A 7,408-nucleotide genomic window follows, 5' to 3' on the forward strand; every position below is an offset into this window, starting at 1 on the left:
TATTTTTCCACTCTCTAGTTTACCACAGCTTTCTTGGCATCATACTGCCTTTCTGTCTAATTCAAATAGCTAGTTTGACTGTTAGGCTGAATGTATTGTGGAAGTAAAAAAAAAAAAAAAAAGAGGAAATTATTTATTCCAAGAAATTCAGTGATGTATTATTTGGTTGTTTTACTTGGATTTGTAGATTAAGGCTAGGACCAAGTTTGATATACCTTGATAGTTTAGGAATGCACATAGAACACTTGTACTAGATTATCTATGTCAGAGTCTGTGAACAAGGTTGTGATGTGTTGGATGGCTGAGATATGTGTCTTGTCCTTTCTTTAACCAAATTCTCTTAAAATATACATTCCAGCCTAGCACTAGTGGCTCACAATGGTAATCCTTGTGACTTGGAGGCCAAGATCTGAGAATCTATTGAGTACAGATGTTTAATTCATATGTGTGTGCTACAGTGGTGAAGCTTTTTCTTTTCCTAGAATAATCTCTAAGAAGAGGAGTTAACTTGCATGAAGATAAATATAATCAGGATAATCATTCTTACTAATTATAGGAAGCTAACCACAAATTGGCTGTCATTTTCAAGGGCAAACTTCTACATATTCATAGTTTCTACAAAACCAGGTGTGGTAGTGCATGAGTTCAAGACCAGCCTAGGCATATAGTAAATTTGAGGCTAGCCTGGGCTATATAAAGCAAGACCCCATCTTTCTTTCTCTCTTTACACACACACACACACACACACACACACACACACAAAACTGTAGAGAATTAGGTTGATTTTTTTTTTTTTAATCAGTCTCGGGGCTTGAACTCAGGGCCTAGGCACTGTCCCTGAGCTCTTTTTGCTTAAGGCTAATGTTCTGTCACTTAGAATAACAGGGTCACTTTTCAGCTTTCTGATGGTTAGTTGGAGATAAGAGTCTCAGGGATTTTTCCTGCCTGGGCAGACTTCACACCCCAGTCCTCAGATCTCAGTCACCTCAATAGGGGATTACTGGTGTGAGCCACTGGCACCCAGCAGCTTAATATTATTTATTTGCTTATATTTATTTATTTTTTGCCAGTCCTAGGCCTGAATTCTGGGCCTAGGCGCCATCTCTGAGCTTCTTGTGCTCAAGGTAAGCACACTCTACCACTTTAGCCACAGCCCTACTGGCTTTTTTGAGTAGTTTATTGGAGATAAGAGTCTCATGGAGTTTCTTGCCCCGGCTGGCTTCGAACTTTGATCCTCATATCTACTCCAGAGTACTAGGATTATAGGCATGAGCCACCAGTGCCCGGCAGCTTAATGTTATTTAACAAGAATGTTTGTATATAGCACTATTATATATACATATATAATACATAGCTATTTAAAATATATAGCTATATATAAATAATATATAAACATGTAATAGGTAGTATCAACGATGAATAGTTGGTTAAATTTCTTTTTGATGTAATATAAAGCAGAAATTCCTTATTTTTTGCTTTCCTGTTTGCTTAAGCTAATAGATATTGACATGCGTTTGCAAATGTATACTTGTACAAGTAATTTGAGAGGTTGTTCTATTTTGTTTTGAAGCAGAACAGAATCTCTCTATATTGTCCAGCTGGCCTCTAACTTGCCATCCCCATGGCTTTAGCCTCTGGAGTACCTGGAATTTCAGGGCTGGTTTTGTTGTTGTTCTTGTTGTTCTTTTTGTTTTTTGGCCAGTACCAAGGTTGGAACTCAGGGTCTCATCCTTATTCAGCTTACTTGCTTAGTTGGCCTTCTACCAAAAACACCTAGCTTTTTGGCTTGTTATTTTGGAGATGGAGTCTCAGAGTTTTCTGTCCAGCTGGCTATGAACCTGGATCATCTGGGTCTCCACTTTCTGAGTGCTAAGATTATAGATGTGAACCACTGGCATACAGTTAAAAAAATTTTTTTTTCCATTTATCATTCTTTCTTAAGAATTTTTTAGAGATAATCTCAATGTAGCCCAGGTTGGCTTTTAGTTTTCAGTTCTCCTGCTTCTGCTTTCCAAATGCTTGGATTATGAGTGTCTACCACCACACATGGCTAACTTATATTTGAAAATACTGGTTATCTGTGCCAAGCACAGGGCTTGTTGACGAAGATGGCCGAAACAAACACAGTGGCATTTGCAGAGCATCCAAATGCTTTATTTGAATTTCCTAATTGCCATAACAGTTTGCTATCTAATCTGTGCTCTGAAAATTGGAGAAATTGAAGATTTGAAAACTGGGTAACTTGATAAAGGTTACTGAGCTCATCAGAAACTAGCCCTATCTGATCCTGGAATTCCTTAGTCATGAGTTATGTAAGAATGAAGAAGGAAGGAACATGAACACATCTTTGTCTTTTCTCTTCTTGAACAGAGTTAATTTTGCCAGTTTGGTCAGAAAATCCCTAATGACAATAAAGGCCTGGCTGTTACTAAATAGCAGTTCCTTTGTACAATTAAAAAAAAATACAGTATGTTTAAAGATATGGAAACTTGGATGGTGTTCTTACTCCATAGTGGTGGCTGTTCAGGATGGAGTGCTTGCTGACCCCTGGAACACAACTATTGTGCTGGGTTAATAATGTGCTTCCGTCTATAGTTTATCACTCAAGGTGCTGATCTAAAACAAACCATCCGGTTTATCCAGCAAATGCCGGACAAAACCACTTAGCAGAAAAAAAAACCAAAAACAAAAAACTATAGGCATGGATTTCCTTGTGCTCCAAATACTAGAATATTTTAGTAGAAAACCAGTTCATTAAGTAATTATATATATAGATTCTTCAGTTATTTAATTTGATTTGCTGTTACATTCAATTATTCATAACAAGTTATTTATAGCTCTGTAGTATTTATTATGTTTTGCCTTATAATTTCTGCTTTATTGGTTGGCCTATTTAAGGAGAATATGTCCTTTTTCCCTCAACAAGCTGGACTTCAAAATTTGCTTATCATACAATTTAAATATTCCACATGCTTTGTTAAATAGATCTTGTTGTTGAAAAGGAGTGAACAGTATAGTATGTTTTGGGTTTTTCTTGGGGATAGGGTTTGTTTTTCCAGGCAGAATTTTTTGCTATTTAGTCCAGGCTGGCCTTGAACTCACCATTGCTCTGCCTCAACCTCCAAGCTTAATTACACATCTGTAATCCCAGCATGGGAGGTGGGAATACTGATGCAGGAGGATTGCAAGTTGAAGTCCATCCTGGACTACATAGTGACACCCTGTTTCAGAAAACAAGAACAAAACCATAAAACTGTTTCCTATTATTTATGCCAGGAATAGATAAAAGCTTACAAATTAGCTTTGTGAGCTGAGAACTTTTTTTTACTTAAAAAAGAATGTAACCAGATGCTGGTGGCTGATGCCTATAGTTCTAACAGCTACTCAGGCTTAGATCTGAGGATTGAAGTTTGAAACCAGCCCAGGCAGGGAAAGTCAGTGAGACTCTTATCTCAATTAACCACCTAAAAACTGGAAGTGGAACTGTGGCTCAAAGTGGTAGAGTGCTAACCTTTAGCAAAAAAAGGTCAGGTACAATACCCAGGCCCTGAGTTTAAGTCTCACCACCACCAAAACCGAAACGAAAAAGAATGTAATCCAATATTCTCAAAATAAGGCTTGCCCTTTTTCTTTTTCTGGAGGGGTAGTATTAGGGTTTGAACTCATGCCCTCTTGTGGCTTGAGTCATGCTCCCAGCTCTTTTTTGCCTTCTTTTTTTTTTTTTGGTCAGTCTTGGGGCTTGAACTCAGCCCTGGGCTCTGTCCCTGAGTATTTTTGCTCAAAGTTAGCACTCTACTGCTTGAGCCACAGCATCACTTCCCATTTTCTGGTGGTTAATTGGAGGTAAGAGTCTTGAGGACTTTCCTGCCTGGGCTAGCTTCCAACCAGGATAGTCAGATCTCAGCCTCCTAAGTAGCTAGGAGTACAGGTATGAACCACTGGCACCCAGCTTGTTTTGTTTTTGTGCTGTTACTAAGGCCTGAATTCAAGGCCTACGTACTGCCCCTTACCTTTTTTGCCCAAGGACCTACCACTTGTATCATACCTCTACTCCCAGCTTTTTGCTAGTTGATTGAAGCATCTCACAGGTTTTACTGCCTAAACTGGCTTTGAACCTAGATCCTCAGATCTCAGCCTTCTGAGATTATAGGATTTTAGCTATCAGCTAATTGTGCCCAGTTTACAGCCAGCTTGTTTGTTGACATTTTCAAAAATCTTACTGTTGAACAATTACTGAAATTTTTGTTGTTATGTTTGTATTTAATTTGGTAGCAGAGTCTCACTATGCAGCCTAGGGTGACCTTGAACTAGCTATATTTTGTTTTGTTTTTTAAATTTTGCTAGGGATCCAGTCCACAACTTTATGCAGACTGGACAATTGATCTACCACTGAGCCACATCCTTAGTCTTAAGGTTTTTGTTTTGCTGGAACTGGAGCTTGAACTCACAGCTGGGTGCTCTACTCCAGCCCTCTGAGATGGCTCAGAGCTCAGTCTCATGAGTAACTAGGATTACAGGCTTGAGCTTCCTGTGCTTAGCAACTCTCAGTTTTAGGTATGTACCAACTACACCCACTCCTGAAATTACTTCTCTGATTTTTTTTGGGGGGGGTGGTAGGGCTTGAACTTGGCCTGTGTGCTGTCCTTGAGCTTCCCCCCCCCCTTAAATTGTTATTATAAAGGTATACAGAGAGATGAGAAGTCAGGGAAAGAAGTCACCCCTTCCCTTGTTCTCTCAACAGTTTTTCCTTCCTATCCCCACCCGCAATTAAATAGTTCATTTTCTTTTTTTCTTTTATTTTGCCAGCCCTGGGACTTGAATTCAGGGCCTAGACATTGTCTCTGGGCTTCTTTTATTCAAGGCTAATGCTCTACCACTTGAGCCACAGCACCACCTCAGCCTTTTCTGTTTATGTGGTACTGAGGAATCGAACCCAGGGCTTGATGCAGGCTATGCAAGCACTCTACCACTAAGCCACATTCCCACATATATTTCATTTTCAACATAGTGTCCAGTGAGTACCATTTCCCTGAGCTTTTCTGCTCAAGGTTAGTGCACTACCACTTTGAGCCACAGCTCTGCTTTGGATTTCTGGTGGTTGATTGGAAATAAGAGTCTCAAGACTTTTCCTGTTCAGCCTGGCTTTGAATTGTGATCCTCAGATCTCAGCCTCCTTGAAGTAGCTAGGATTACAGACATGAGCCACCAGCACCTGGCTGGTGAATTATTATTATTATTATTTGATGGGCTATAGTTAAAAGCTAAGTTTAGAACTACAGGTGTGGGGCTAGGAATGTGGCTTAGTGGTAGAGGATTGGCAAAAGAGAGAGAAAGAGAGAGGGAGAGGGAGAGTGAGGGAGGGAGGGAGGTGGAGAACTAGAGAGACCAGAGGCGTGACTCAAGTGGTAGAATGTCGCTAGTGAGCTTGAAGCCCTGATTTCAATCTCTAATACCCCCCAGACTATTATAATTTATTATAAAACATATGCTTATTACTTTAAAAAGCTGAAGCATTATAGTAATGTTTACTTTCTTTTTAGTTTTTTGCCAGTCTCGGGGCTTGAACTCAGGGCCTGGGCACTGGCCCTGAGCTTCTTTTGATCAAGGATAGCACTCTAAACATTTGAGCCACAGCACCACTTCTGGCTTTTTCTGTTTATGTGGTACTGAGGAATCGAACCCAGGGCTTCATGCATGCTAGGCAAGCACTCTACTACTATGTCACATTTCCATAATGTCTAATTTTTAAAGAAGTCCCTGTAACTGTACCCATAAAAATATAACTGCTGGGGCTGGGAAGGTAGCTCAGCGGTAGAGTGCATGCCTTGCAAGCATGAGGCCCTGGGTTCGATTCCTCAGCACCACATAAACAGAAAAAGCCGGAAGTGGCGCTGTGGCTCCAGTGGCAGAGCACTAGCCTTGAGCTGAAGAGCTGAGGAACAGCACCCAGACCCAGAGTTCAGGCCCCATGACCGGCAAAAAAAAATATATAACTGCTATTAACAAAAATGGCATACTTTTTAGCTCTTTATGACTATGCTGATGTGTAAAATGAACTTTTAAATTCTTTTTTGTGTCCGGTCGTGGGACCTGAACTCTGGGCCTGGGTGCCGTCCCTCAGCTCTTCAGCTCAAGGCTAGCACTCCACCACTTGAGCCACAGTGCCACTTCCGGCTTTTTTTTTTCTTTTTGCTTATGTGGTGCTGAGAATCGAACCCAGGGCTTCGAGCATGCAAGGCAAATGCTCTACCACTGAGCCACCTTCCCAGCCCCCTGAACTTTTAAATTCTTAAAACTACATTTTCCTTTATCCTTAACAGTAACTCTTGATACTCTCAGTTTTATAGTATATGAGTCATTTATTTAATTAGGTTTTGGAAATAAGGTAGAGTTCATGTTTTTCTAAACAACAAGCTGTACTTTACAATTTTAGCAGATGCAATATAAATTATTCCTAGTACATGCTATCTTAAGGCTTCTGATTTAATGAAACTGAAATAAAAGTCTTTAAGTTGAATATAGTGATACATACCTATAATCCCAACACTTGGAAAGCTGAGGCAGGAGTATCTGGAGTTCAAGGCCAACCTTTGCTTACATAATCACTTTCTGTCTCAAAAAAAAACAAGACAATTTTTCTACTGGTGTTGTGAACAGTTTATCTGCTTTGTTTGGTTTGAAGAAAGAAAGATATGAAATGAATTGGAACCTTGTTTTACATAAAGCACTACTTTTTTTCAGAAAAAAAAACAAATAATAAGATTGACTACAAAAGCAGATCTGGCATAGAAAATAAATGTCTTAATACTGAAAGAAAAGAAAAAATATTTAACTTGGTTATGCCTGGTATACTGTTTTTAAATAATTTTATAAAGGATTTTAGGCAAATATATTTAGGGTATGTCAGTTTCCACAGACAAATTTGCTGGTAGCTATTTTTCTTTTTCTTTTTCTTTTTTTTGGGTCCGGTCGTGGGGCTGGAGCTCTGGGCCTGGGCGCTGTCCCTCAGCTCTTCAGCTCAAGGCTAGCGCTCTACCACTTGAGCCACAGTGCCACTTCCAGCTTTTTTCTTATGTGGTGCTGAGGGATCGAACCCAGGGCCTCAAGTATGCAAGGCAAGTGCTCTACCACTGAGCCACCTTCCCTGCCCCGGTAGCTATTTTTCTTACAAAAATATTTTAAAGTTTCAGATGCCTGTGGCTCATGCCTGTAATTCTAGCTATTCAAATGACAGCGATCTGAAGATCACAGTTTGAAGCCAGCCCAGGCAGGAAAGTCCCTGAGACTCTTATTTCCAATTAACCAAAAAGCTGGAAATGGAGCTGTGGCTCGAGTGGTAGGGTACTAATCTTAAGCAAAAACGCTCAGGGACAGTGCCCAAGTCCTGAGTTCAAGTCTTAGAATAGGC

The 7,408-nt window shown here is 40.0% G+C and overlaps 1 protein-coding gene across 1 annotated transcript in view; it reads left to right on the forward strand.

The window, feature by feature from the left end:
• Sntb2 (syntrophin, beta 2 (dystrophin-associated protein A1, 59kDa, basic component 2)) overlaps nucleotides 1–7,408 on the forward strand; it is a 93,305-nt gene that overhangs the window by 28,160 nt on the left and 57,737 nt on the right.

This window comes from Dipodomys ordii, unplaced genomic scaffold, assembly GCF_000151885.1.
Source record: "Dipodomys ordii isolate 6190 unplaced genomic scaffold, Dord_2.0 Scaffold18, whole genome shotgun sequence".
NCBI classification, from domain to species: Eukaryota; Metazoa; Chordata; class Mammalia; order Rodentia; family Heteromyidae; genus Dipodomys; species Dipodomys ordii.